This window comes from Theropithecus gelada, chromosome 15, assembly GCF_003255815.1.
Source record: "Theropithecus gelada isolate Dixy chromosome 15, Tgel_1.0, whole genome shotgun sequence".
Taxonomy (NCBI): domain Eukaryota; kingdom Metazoa; phylum Chordata; class Mammalia; order Primates; family Cercopithecidae; genus Theropithecus; species Theropithecus gelada.
Window position 1 is genome coordinate 104,912,167 of NC_037683.1, and position 14,126 is coordinate 104,926,292.

At 50.9% G+C, this 14,126-nt stretch overlaps 1 protein-coding gene and 1 pseudogene across 2 annotated transcripts in view; one reads left to right on the plus strand and one right to left on the minus strand.

The window, feature by feature from the left end:
* ROR2 (receptor tyrosine kinase like orphan receptor 2) overlaps positions 1-14,126 on the minus strand; it is a 217,367-nt gene that overhangs the window by 111,424 nt on the left and 91,817 nt on the right. The window lies entirely within an intron of this gene.
* Positions 4,506-5,743, plus strand: LOC112608603 (annotated as a pseudogene).

Genomic DNA, 14,126 nt, shown 5'->3' on the forward strand with positions numbered 1-14,126 from the left:
AGATTGCCAGAAAAAGCAAAATGCCTTCATGACACAGTTCAAAATTACGAATCCAATCCAGCATAGACAGTTACAGGGGCCTGCAAGCGGAGGGGCAGTTTTCTATTTTCTGCCCTCCCCACCCTACGCCCAAGGTAGAATGAGGAAACTTTCTCAGAAAAGGGCCCTCTGTCCAGCGACACCAGAGCACAGTGAGAACCTCTGCATGCGCCCCTCCCCATCACCCAGCACCCTCACTCCCAGTGTCGGGCCTGGGCGCCCCAGGGTGAGGGCCTGTCCTGGGGAAGTCAGGCCCTGACCCCCTGGTGAGTCTCTTCTAGGAATGCTGCAACCAGCCAGAGCCACAGGCCATGCCTGCCCCCAAATCCAAGACTTTCAGGTGATCTCACTGTGTGGATCCCAGGCAAGAGGATGTTCATAGAGACATCCATCCCAGGGCACCACCCCATCTAATTCTTACCCAAAACTCACCACGGGTCAAGTATATGCACTAGGGGAGTTCCCAGTCAGCACCTTTCAGAAGCCAGCCCCCACCCTCACGCACACCCAAAGCATGCTCACACCAAAGCATGCTTTTAATCAGCTTTGCTGGGGTATAATCTACATGTAATAACACACACCCAGGCTGGGCGTGGCGGCTCCCATCTGTAATCCCAGCACTGTGGGAGGCTGAGGCGGCGGATCCCCTGAGGTCAGGAGTTCGAGAAGAGCCTGGCCAACATGGTGAAACCCCATCTCTACTAAAAATACAAAAATTAGCCAGGCATGGTGGCAGGTGCCTGTAATCCCAGCTACTCTGAAGGCTAAGGCACGAGAATCACTTGAACCCGGGAGGTGGAGGTTGCAGTGAGCTGAGATAATGCCACTGCACATCAGCCTGGGCAACAGAGCGAGAATCCACCTCAAAAAAAGGAAAAAAAAAAAAAGGTGTACCTTATGAAGAGCTCTGACAAATGTCAACACAGATGCAACCACCACTATAGTCCCCACTGAGAAGAACCTGGCAGAAGAAGCAATACCATGGCAGTTGCAGCCAGAGGTGACTAACACTCACGCAGGGAGCCGCTGGGTGACACCAACCCCAGGATGCCTCCCAGCTGGGCTTCTACAACAATGGAGCCCAGGCAAGGCCTGCTATTCTCTATCTGGATGACCTTGAGAAGTTAAGCCTCAGTCTCTTCATCTTAAAGCTTGGAATACTGTAGCGTGGATTACAGGCTTTGCCATGGACTGAAGTGTGTCCCCACAAAATATGTCAAAGCCTGAACCTCAGTATGACGGTGTTTGTAGTCGGGGCCTATAGGGAGGCAGTCAAGGTTAAAAGGGTCAAAAGGGCGCTTCCAATTCAACACAGCTGGCATCCTACAAGAGGAAGAAGAGACACTGGCACTCACTCTCTCCACCCCATGAGGATGCAGTGAGAAGGTGGCCATCTACAAGCCAAGAAGAGAGCCCTCACCAGAAACCAAACCTGCTAACACCTTCACTATGGACCTCCAGCCTCCACACTGTAGGAAATCAATGTCTGCTGTTTAAGCCGCCCAGTCTCGGTGCTTTGTTAGGGCATCTGGAGCCTACCGAGACAAGACTTTCTGCAGAGAATTGAAGGTTCTCAAGGAAATCTCAGGAGAAACCTCAGTAACCACAACGCAATAGAACTGCTCCAATCAAGCAGACCAGCGGTTTCGGATTTCAGGTTTTGAGTCTTGCCTGTCCCCTCAGCATTCCCCCCCGAGAGGCACCCTCTGCAGTGGTCCCTGAACCTCCTTTGACCTCCAGAGCTCTGGAGAAGACCCTTGGAAAGCCACTGGGCTGAAGTCTGTCTTTTCAGGTACCACTCCCTTGCCTTCTAGGGCAGATGGGGCTCAAGTATCACTGACTTCAGGAACAGAACTGTGCCTCCAGAAATTATCTGTCAACGCAGCTATAGACATGTTGAAGAAGAGGTGCCCTTCTGGTACCCAGATAACCACAGGGTACCGTGTGGAGACAACACAGGGCAGAGCCGCGGACATCACAAGCTGAGGGAACAGCACAGGCAAAGGCTCAGAGACACAAGTGGCACGGATTGGGCAGGGGGGAAATGTGGAAGGTGGAGGATGAGTGCAAGGAGGGAATGTGGGCTCAGGTGGGTGTGGCCCCATCCTTCTGAAAGCAGGATTCAACAGAGAAAGGAAATGAGAGCTTCAAGGCGTCAGTATGTGCAGGTCCGCAGACAGCACAGACAGGCTTGGAACCAGAAAGACAGTAGGAGTGCCTGTCCCATGGACAGAATGCCTGACTCCCCTGGAAGGCCACTTTCCCTCCCTCCTGGACCCCTCATTAGGCCTCGCTACCATCTCCCCAACTTCCAGAGATAGTGCTTTGCAGACAAGATCTACTGCCAGGTCCCTCAACGTCCCCTTGCTCCTTCGTACAATGCACCAAAACATGGGAAGCAAGCTACATTTGCAAACCACACATATACGCCCCTAGAAAGGGCTCCCTAATGCAGTCCCCCCACTTCCCACATAGAGACTTGAGGGCGCCAGAGGAGGCCCTGCAGGGGCCAGCTCATACAGCAACAGCTCCAGTATTTCAAAGTAAGCCTAGGCAGGCGGGACCCAAGGGCACCCCAGCTCTCCTCCAGAGCTGCTTTTCTCATTTCCGTGTGCAGCCTGCAAGGCCTGGGGATGGAGAGCAGGCCTGAGAACGACCCCCACCCCCCAGCACACAGTGGATCCTGCCCTTCCCGGCCAGGAGATGCTGGTCGCAGGAAGACATCCTTCACATCTTCGCTGCCACCAGGAATCACACTCCCCAGAACTCAAGTTCCACTCAACCAAGCTCGAGTCAGGCTTTGATCTTGCAGGAAACACCCACGCAGAGTCACTCTCCAGGACGGGAAGGATGCAGGAGCCAGCTTCAGCAGAACTCCTGGCTAGCAGCTCTGCCTCGCAGTGTAGAAACTGTCTCAAAATGTAAAACAGATGAGCCTGTTTTAAAGAAAGTTATTTATATTGCGGAATCTTTCAGAGCAAGCAGAAACTTGAAGAGCCTTATCACCTGGGGCACAAAACCAAGGATACTCGAGTCTTCTCTCACCAGAAAAATGGATGTGACTTTTACCGAAACATAACAAGGAAATGCGTTGGTTTGAGGCTATTTCTTGATTTCTGCTTCTGATAACGTATGTATGCCAGTCCTAATCAAGAAAGAATGGCATTCAATAAGCTGACAAAAACTCTTTTCCTGCGAATTCCCTACCTTGAAGGTCAGGATTAAGAGTGAAGCATAGAAATTAAATTAAACCAGGGGAGCGGAGCTGTATGTAAATTCTGCTGGCTTTTCAGAAAAGGACCGGACCTCTGTCTGTCCACCCATCTGGAGGCAGGGCATCAGATGATGGACGTGGATATATGGGGGTTCTGCTCAGTGCCATCTGTGTTTTAATCAATCTGGCTAACGCTTAATTTTTTACAAATAACATTTGGGGCCAGGCGAGGTGGCTCATGCCTGTAATCCCAGAACTTCGGGAGGCTGAGGATCACCTGAGGTCGGAAGTTCGAGACCAGCCCAGCCAACATGGTGAAACCCTACTAAAAATAGAAAATTAGCCAGGTGTGGTGGCGCGTGCCTGTAATCCCAGCTACTCGGGGGACTGAGACAGAAGAATCGCTTGAACCTGGGAGGCAGAGGTTGCAGTGAGCTGAGATCGCTCCACTGCACTCCAGCCTGGGTGACAGAGTGAGACTCTATCTCAGGAAAAAAAAAAAAAAAACAGTTGGACCTAAGGCTGTAGTTGAAATATTGTGCTAGACTCACGCTGGCTGAGAGCCGGGGACACGTTTATACTATTATCCAGGTAGCACACAAACGGGAGATACACACTCTCCTTTAGTGTTTGGAGATTTTTAAAGCAATTGCAATTCTTAAAAAGTATCATTATTGTCTAGGAGCATCAGGACTCGTAACAATGGATTGCAGTGAGTCTCCAGGGAAACACTCCCCAGCGCTAAGTGCAGTTCCACAGTGACCACCCTCCATCAGCCCATCCGAACAGATGTCGAGCAGGCACGTCTAGCAGGTGCCCACATTTCAGAAGTGACTCTAGGGCTTGCTTGCTTGGGATCACTTTGGTCAGCCTTACTATGGGACCAAACCCTTTCTTGTGTGGTTCTATAATTTTAGGAGAATCACAGGAAATGTTCCCACCAATTCTTCTTTACCTCCCAACGATGGTCAGATGAGATTTCCAGGCTTTTCTTGATTTCAACAAGAAGAATCAATCCAGGGGTGAGGAAAGAGAACAAGAGCTCAAATAAAGGGGCCCTGGAGGTAGAAATAAACTGCCACATGGAAAACATCTTGACTGCTGAAAATGCAATCTCTTCACTTTCGAAGATGTGCTTCGAAGCTCCCCTCTTCTCTTCAACTCTCCTGTTAAAACTAACACTTCCAGATTTAGCTTTATCTAGCGGGAACCGAAGGCCGACCGACCTTTACCGGCGGGATTTGACAGCGTGATGTCTCACAGAAAGTTCTCCCCTCCCAGACATGGGTCCCTCGGCTTCCTGCCTTGGAGGCACAGCAGCACGCACCGTGGGAAGGTGAAGAGCTTCCCTAAGGATGACCCGTCCAATCCGGTCCACCTCACAGCCTTCCTGGGATACAAGGCTGGCATGACCCACACCATGCAGGAAGTCGACAGGTCAGGATTCAAGGTGAACAAGAAGGAGGTGGTGGAGGCTGTGACCATTGTGGAGATGCCACCCATGGTGGTTGTGGGCATTGTGGGCTACATGGAAACCCCTCAAGGCCTCCAGACCTTCACTGATGTCTTCGTCAGTCTCCAGATACTGATGTATTCACTGAGCACATTAGTGATGAATGCAAGAGGCGTTTCTATAAGAACTGGCATAAATCTAAGACAAAGGCCTTTACCAAGTACTGCAAGAAATGGCAGGATGAGGATGGCAAGAAGCAGCTGGAGAAGGACTTTAGCAGCATGAAGAAGTACTGCCACGTCATCTGCATCATTGCCCACACCCTATGCACCTGCTTCCTCTGTGCCAGAAGAAGGCCCACCTGATGGACATCCAAATGAACAGAGGCACTGTGGCCAAGAAGCTGGATGGGGCCCGCGAAGAGGCTTTAGCAGCAGGTACCTGTGAACCAAGTGTTTGGGCAGGACGAGATGATAGATGTCATCGGGGTGACCAAGGGCAAAGGCTACAAAGGGGTCACCAGTCGTTGGCACACCAAAAAGCTGCCCCACAAGACCCACGGAGGCCTGCACAAGGTGGCCTGGATTGGGGCATGGCATCCTGCTCGTGTGGCCTTCTCTGTGGCACACGCTGGGCAGAAAGGCGACGATCACTGCACTGAGGTCAACAAGAAGATCTGTAAGACTGGCCAGGGCTGCCTTATCACGGACGGCAAGCTGATCAAGAACAATGCCTCCACCGACTATGACCTGTCTGACAAGAGCCTCAACCCTCTGGGTGGCTTTGTCCACTACGGTGAAGTGACCAATGACTTTGTCCTGCTGAAAGGCTGTGTGGTGGGAACCAAGAAGCGGGTGCTCGCCCTCCGCAAGTCCTTGCTGGTGGAGACGAAGCGGCGGGCTCTGGAGAAGATGGACCTTAAGTTCACTGACACCACCTCCAAGTTTGGCCATGGCTGCTTCCAGACCATGGAGGAGAAGAAAGCATTCATGGGACCACCCAAGGAAGACCGAACGGCAAAGGAAGAAGGAGCTTAATGCCAGGAACAGATTTTGCAGCTCATGGGGTCTCAATAAAAGTTATTTTTCACTGGGAAAAAACAAAAACAAAAAAAACCCAAAAAACTAACACTTCCAAGGAAGCCGGCTAGAAAGAACCCTGGGCTCCGAGCCTGACTCCCACCCCAGGCCACATGGCCCTGTTCATGTATAATCCGTAGCCCTAGAATCAAGTATAATTTCCTAAAGAATGTGGACTTCTGGAGATTACTACAGAGTATCTGACCTTCTGTTTCATTACGCCCTTTACTGTGCTTCATCATACCCTTACATTTCGAACTTTCTTTTATACTCTGCAAGTATTATGTGAATACACTCCTCTCTGAGTCACACTTGTACATAAAGCTGAAGCCCCCTGGACATAACTTGAACCTCCCCAGATGTAAGCAGTTAGTACTGTGTCATTTACGCTCTCAGGTCTTCCTCTGCCTGTAGGAACATGGTGTTTTGAACATGCTGTTTGGCCTAAATCGCCAAACAAACTATCTACGTGCTGTTTTGCAAATGACTTTTCGTTGAGCTATAACTTGGAGATCTTTGAGGTTTGAGCCACTTCGTTTTTTTTTTTTTCATTGCGGTGTAATATTCCCTAGCACTAATATTCCATATGTATGGGTTGGTTTTCTGGTCATTTCCAAAACAGTAAACAGTTATAATGTTTCTTTTTCTCCCACAAACAGCATTGCCATAAATATCCTCATACTGACTTCTCTGTGCCCTGAGCTCAGTGTGTCTGGAAGGCAAATCCCAAGGCACAATATTACCAGGTTCATGGGTGTACCTGTTATTGATTTTAAGGACAGCTGACTGTCCTCCAAAGCAGATGTGGTAATCTACACTTCACCGTTTATTAAAATGCCCAGTTCCCCATACCCTCACCTTAAACCCTGCTGATATGATAGCTTGAAATCGTAACTTATGTTATTTTCTGTTTCCTAATATAGTGTGGAAGATGGAATAAGGATCCACCCAAGATGGCCACATCCTAATCCCCAGAACCTGTGACCACGTCGCCTTACATGGCTAAGGGGACTTTGTGGGCATGATTACATTAAGAATCCTGAGATGGGCCAGACACAGTGGCTCACGCCTGTAATCCCAGCACTTTGGGAGGCCAAGGCGGGTGGATCACAAGGTCAGGAGATCTAGACCATCCTGGCTAACACAGTGAAACCCTGTCTCTACTAAAAATACAAAAAATTAGCCAGGCATGGTGGCAGGCACCTGTAGTCCCAGCTACTCAGGAGGCTGAGGCAGGAGAATGGCATGGACCCAGGAAGGCAGAGCTTGCAGTGAGCAGGGACTGCACCACTGCACTCCAGCCTGGGCAACAGAGTGAGACTCCGTCTCAAAAAAAAAGAAAAGAAAAATCAATTCCATATATTCCATAGGTCTGTGTGTGGATTATCTATTCTCTTCTTTTGATCTGTTTGTCTATTTAATTACGACAACACATTTTGACACTGGGTAAAGCAAGGTTCTCACGATAATTTCACTCTTTCAAAACTGTCTTGGTTCTTCTTGCTCACTTTCAGTTCTACATGGACTTCAGAAACAGCAAGCCAAATTCTATAAAATACTCACTGGGGTGCTAGTTGGAACTGTACTAAATTTGTATTTTAATTTTGAGAGAACAGATATCGTTACAATATTACTTTCCCAGTAACAGCAGGGTTTTCTGGCCGGGTGTGGCGGTTCATACCTGTAATCCCAGCACTTTGGGAGGTGGAAGCGGGTGGATCACGAGGTCAGTAGTTCCAGACCACTGTGGGCAACACTCTACTAAAAGTACACTGTCTCTACTAAAAGTACAAAAAATTATCCAGGTTTGGTAGTGTGTGCCTGTAATCACAGCTACTTGGGAGGCTGAGACAGGAGAACTGCGTGAACCTGGGAGGCAGAGGCTGCAGTGAGCCAAAATCGCACCATTATGCTCCAGCGTGGGTGACAGTGCAAGACTCCGTAAAAAAATAACAACATAACGTAACATAAGACAACAGGGTTTTCTTCTCCAGTTAGTCTAATCTTCTTTCAAATTTTTCAGTGAAGTCTCAGGAGTGTGGAGGAGCATTTCTCACTAAGGTTACTCCTGGGTATCTGAATGGCTTCGCTGCTACTGTATTTTTTTTTTCTATTACTTGTTTTTATGGTTACAGGTATATACAAATGCCACTGATGTTTCTAAGTTGGTCCTGAATCCTCCAGCCAACCCACTACCTCTCTGTATTGGTGCTAACATTTTCCGTTGAGTCCCTTGCATTCTAAATAGAGACAACTGAACCAACCACAACTAATGAGAGTTTTATCATTTTACAAAACGTATACCTAACGTTTGCTTCCTTTATCTCCCCCACCTGGAGAAATTCTGCCATATCCAACAAACTCATGTGGCTCTTTGCAACGTCCTAGTGTCTTTGAGACCAGCTTCATCTTTCATGACAGTGGCTATGCCTGCTGTACAGCAACGACTCCATCCCAGAGGGTGGAGGCAGCTGCATTCAAAACATAATACAGGAGGATTTCCTGAAAGAGGTACAGGGGGCAGCATTTTATATTTTCTTCACACCAGGAAACTTGAGCCCATCTGGATTCAGTTGAAAGGGCAGAGTCACAAATAAATGGGGGGGGGGGGGGAACCACACACACACACACACACACACCCACACACACACACACACACGCACGATGTTAAGTCCCTAAGAAGTCAGTAAAAAATAGGGTCAAGGAACTGTCCTTCAAAAAGTTAAAGAAATCATTCCTATCCTAATAGGAAAGAAGAGGACAAGGATGCCTATAGGAAAATGGACCAAGAACTTGGGGAATTTCCCTCCTGAAGACTTCTTCTTCTTCTGAAGAGAGTGAAGAGAAGGGAGATTCCTGACCTTCTCACTGGCACAGGCCTCTGCCACCGGACTTGGTACAGCACTGGACATGGCTGCCCCTCCCGGGCTCGCCACCTTTCTTGCTCCCTCTTCAGCGCATGCTCCATGAGCACACTCCAGAAAGGCTGGGGGTGGGGGCTGGGGGGTGGTGAGGGTGAAAATAACAATCATGGAGCAGGGAGGACCAGCCCCAGAGCAAGGCGATGAGGTGGCCAGGCTGTGGGAGACTGGCCGAGGACCGGGGCTGAGGCGTGCCGGGTCTGGTCTATGCCTGGGGTTGGGCCTTTGCCCATGGGACTGCCAGGCCTGAGTCCAGAGACCAACACAGCAGGGCTCCTCCGGGGTGGGCCTGATCAGAGGGCACCAGGACTCAACGGCCAGAGGGGGTTTAAAGACCCGACCAGAGTTCCTGGGAAAGGTAACCATGCTGTGAACGGGTAAGGTGTGCCCAAGAGGTGACGTGAGGTGGAAGAAGGGGAGGTGGCAGCAGAGGACCAGCCTGGGGTCAGAAAGGTGGCACTGGGGCAGAGTGAAGCAGAAGGTCCCGAGAGGTGTGGCTCCACAGAGATGGCCTTTGCAGACACAGTACTGCCACAAGTCAGGGTGGGAGGGCAGGTGCTACCCAGCCTCCAGCCCTCCCCTACACCCTGATCAACACAAGAGACTCAGGAGGGTGCAGGACCCACTCTGGAACCCCGAGGAGTGGTACCCACCCCTATAACAACAGGCAGCACTCCTTAGACCAAGGGCTAGCTCACCCCCTTGGTCCTCAGCTCTGGGTACTGGCTGCTAATTGAAGACGACAGGACACGTCCCACTCGACATCCCGCTCTGAGACAACTACAGTGCCCAGGAAGATGCTGTGACAGTAACGCATGAAGAGCCGACCGAGTTGGTCAAATTTCATGCATGAATATTCGACTCGGCCTGATGGGGCTGTGGGCAGCACTGACTGGGAAATGGCAGAGACATGACATCTGAGAGGAAGCAGCAAGCTGTGAGCAGAACGAGGGTGCATGAGACACTGAGGAACAGTGTTCCTTGGCCAGTATCTGTAATGTTTCCATCATAGATTGGGCTCCCCAAGAAGTCAATCCACAGTGCATTTGGGAGACGAAGTCAGGGGGCTCTGGAAGTGGAGTTGGAAGGAGAGGAGAAGGGGAAGAGGCCCAGAGGTAGTGCATGAGCAGGCTCCTGCTATGGGCAACACCACGCAAGACACTGGGCCCCTGTGGGAGGCCACGTAGACCCTACATCTCAGAGCTGCCCACCCCATAGGCAAGGCAGCTGGAGCATTCACTACCCAATGAGGGCTAATTGTTGGAGGACTGCCGATAGCAGAGGATGCAATGGCTCCCAGCACCCCAGTGTACCTAGACTGTAGACCAAGTACCCCGGCCAAAAAAGGCCTGTGACCAAGTCCCAACGGCTTGGAGTCGGCAGCCTGCAGGAGGTGGTGAGGCACAGGATGGGGCCAGTGGCAACACCGTCCACTACATAATGACCAAGGCTTGACTGGCACGGTCTTTTCTCGTCACAGACACACCCTGCTGCTGCTGACCTTCTGTGCAAAGGCAGCACTCCATTTGCAGAGTTGTCACTGCAAAGTAATGCGGCAGTAATTTCATTTTACCCTGAATCTCTCAGTGAAGGAGACTGGCCTTCCTATTGCTGCCCCAGTTTTGTAGATGAAAAAAATGAAGAGCAAGTGTCCTCTTTTAAGGAGCCGAGGTCATGTGATAGGAGGAGTGCAGGACAACAATCGCAGGGCCCTGGAGTCTCCGCTGCCTCTGAGAGGGCTGCAAAGTGGAAGCTGGTTGGTAAGCTGGAGGTCTCAGACCTAAATGCTGCATCAAGCAAAACCACTTACACATGCACTTTTAGAATAAGACCTCACTGCTTCGCCTCTCATTAGAGGTAAGGTTTGAATTGTAGAGTGCTGTTTAAGTAGCATTGCCACCGGCCATTTGGCTTGGATGAGCCAGCAGGGAATTAGCAAAGGCTTTTATTTTAAAAACTACTTTAATCCATCAATTAGAATAATTTGTAACTAGAAGATACGCCTCCAATATTTTAGTAAAGGCAAATGAAACACACATCAATAGGTTATATTACAACTGATGATAAAATGCTTCAAACAACATCTTCAGAAGAATGGAATTGTCCTGTAGGCCTTGTGAACATAAAATTTAACTTAATTACTCTTTAAAAATCTTAACTTTAAATCAAATTATCACCCCACGCCCCATCCCAACAAGTGCCTCCCCTTATCCCGCAGGGCCCCACGTTCACATTAGACTCAATGCTTGCAGGCTGGAGGAAGCTCCTGCTGGATTGCTAATAGTTGGTCCAACAGTCCATGCATCCTCACTCCTGGCAAGAGAGCAGCACATGCCCAGAGAGCCTAGGCCCTGCAACTTTCCTCCCACAGGTGTGTCTGAGGGTGCATGACAAGCGCTCCTGAGACAGGACTCAGTCCAGAGAGATCAGGGCACAGCATTCAGCCCTCCCGCCATGGCAGCCTGGCCCTAGGCAAGGTCAGGAGGTCATGCAGGTTGAAAGTCCTGATCCCAGGCTGAGAAGGGAGGGGTGAAGGTTCATCTCCCACAGCACTGGAACAGCCCTTTCCACTGAACAGTGACCTGCACCCCCAGTTTCCTGCCCCCAGTGGCAGGCTAAGCATCTTAGAGAAGGAAGGGACACCCAGGGGCAATCAGCCTGCCTTCGCTGGAGGAATGCTTCTCCCCAGCAGGGCAGCAGCGTGAACAGGCTTCCTCCTCTGGCTGCTGGTTTACAGATATCATGACATGTGGCATGGATGAGGGGAGTAGGGATAGTATGGGGGAGCAGCATCTGGAAGCAGAGGACCAGCATAACTACACAACTCTGGGATGCCACCTCAGAGAGGAGGGACCAGGGCGGCCTTGGGGTCTGCACTCCCCAGAGAGACTGCTGCATAGGAGTCTGATATACCTGCCGGCCGGGTTAGGTGCCAGGGCCGCACCATCAGGAAGATCTGGGGCTCTGGGTTCCAGGAGCCCCCAGTGAGCCCGAGAGGCAGAAATAAACAGGTTCCAGAGGTTACCCGTAAAATCTTGGAATGCTAGGTCTTCCTAGCATTTGTTGGGACTGCCCACCAAAAAGTAAATGTGAAAGAAAAACGAATTGTCCTTGTAACCCATAAATAAACTGGGTGCAGTGGCTCAAGCCTATAATCCCGGCAACTCAGGAGGCTGAGGTGGGCTTGAGGCCAGGAGTTTGAGACCAGCCTGGGCAACATGGCAAGATCCTGTCTCTACGAACAAAATAAAATTAGCCAAGCATGGTGGTATGTGCCTGTAGTCCCAGCTACTTGCGCAGCCGAGGCGGAAGGATCACTTAGCCCAGCAGGTAGAGGCTGCAGTAAGCTGTGGTTGCAGCACTACACTCCAGCCTGGGCAACAAAGCGAGACCTTACTAAGCTTAAAATGCTGTAAGTTAAACTGCATGTCTGGGCTACATTGCGTTCCCCCAAAATACACAGGTTGAAGCCCTGACCTCAGAATGCATTTGAAGATAGACTTTTAAAGAGGAGATGAAGGTAGAACAAGGTCATATGGGTGGGCCCTACCCCAACCTGACTGGTGTCCTATAAGGAGAACAGATGAAGACACAGACACACACAGAGGGACGACCACGTGAGGAGTCAGGGAGAGGACAGCCAACTGCAAGGCAAGGAGCAAGGCCTCAGGAGAAACCAACCCTGCTGACACCTTGACGTCACACTTCCCCTTCCAGGGCTGTGAGAGAATGAACGTTATTTAAGCGGCCCAGTCTGGGGTGGGTACTTACGGCAGACTGAGCAGACTAATACGATGTCCTTGTCTGAAGCTCTACCTCTGAAACAGATGGCCCATCACAACGGCAACTCCCAACACGCGCTGGATGCTTGCTGTGCCGGGTGTTCGCTGTTCAAGCTCATAGAGTCCCCACAACAGTCCCATGCCGGGGGTATTATTTTAACCATCCTCAGTGGACGAGGAACAAATTCCACCATTCTCTACTAAGGTACTCACTGAGGTCACCCTACTGGTAAGTGGCAGGGTCCCTGCCTTGAGGCTCCAGAACCCGTGTTCACTCCCAGAACCTATGTTCACTCCCATCCCCTAAAACAACCCTTCACCAGGGGCCTGTGCACACTCATGTGCAGTGCAGCAGAGAGGGGACTAGACCGTGGCTCCTGAACTTGCCATCTCGTTTCACAGGTGACCATCAAGGAGGCTGTCCCTCCTGCAGTCAGTCACTGCCTCCTCCCCTCCCATCCAGCTACGCAGGTCTAGCCATTTTTAGAATCCCACACGTATTACAGAAACAATTCCCCAAGCAGTATGAAGGCAGCCTTTCCTTTTGCACAGGAACCACCCGCAGCCAGGCTTGACCTCACTGGGCAGGCGGTGGGGCCTAGCACACCCCGCCACTCCAGGTCCCAGCTTGGAGCAAGGGCTTTGTGACTGCCAGGGCTTCGGCGGGATTTTTACACAGCCTTGCCTTTATGAGCAACTGCGACCAGCATGAGGAACTGAGTCAACTAAAAACACACTTTTTAAAAACATTCCAGCAGGTCATGTTCTGCAGCAGGAGACTCGCAGGCACCATTAGAAAAAGGCCTTTATAAATCCAGGGCCTGTGCGCAGAGCTGTGCCTGACTGCGTCAGGAGTCAGATGTTACACACAGGCTGCTGGGCAGGACCCAGGACGAGGGGGTGGCAAGCCCGGAGGCAGGCCCCTGTCTTCTGGGCCGGCAGGGGCAGCCAACTTCCTCCCTAAGGAGCTTAAATCCCCTCCTCTCCGCCCCCTCCCCGCAGCTCCCAGCGATCAATCTCCCTGGGAGGGGCCTGGAGCCACAGGGCAGCCCTTGTTTCCCTGCAGGTTCAACAATCTGGTTTTCATTGAATGGAGTTTTTAGTGCTCTCCCACCACATTTTTCTTTAATTATGATAAAAGAGAGTAACTTAATCAAGCATAAATCCTGTTGAAATGAACAGGAGAAAATAAAGGGGTTAACTTGGAGGAAGGGGGGAGAGGGTGGAAAGGACGACCACAGGTCCTCTGGATTTAGGCCACCAAGCCCAGCAAATAAAAACCAAGGCTGCTTCCCACCCAGAATCCGGTCCTAATCCTCCTGCTGGAAGAAGAAACGAAGGTTGGCCATGGCCTGCTCCACTGAAGCACCTGGGGAACAAAGACCACAGATCACCAGGCTGTGCCCAAAGACAGGACCCCGAGTTCCTACAGCCTCCAACCTGGGCTCCTATGCCTCACACCAACGGCTGACTAAGGGCCGGTGCAGCGGGGGCAGGGGAGCAGGTTACTGCTGGCAGCTCACCTGGGCCATGAGAAGGCACAGGCACACATGCACACACACATGCATCCACATGGGCATAGGCATCTGAGCCCAGGCGCACACATGCAGGCACCTGCGTGCACATATGCACACACAC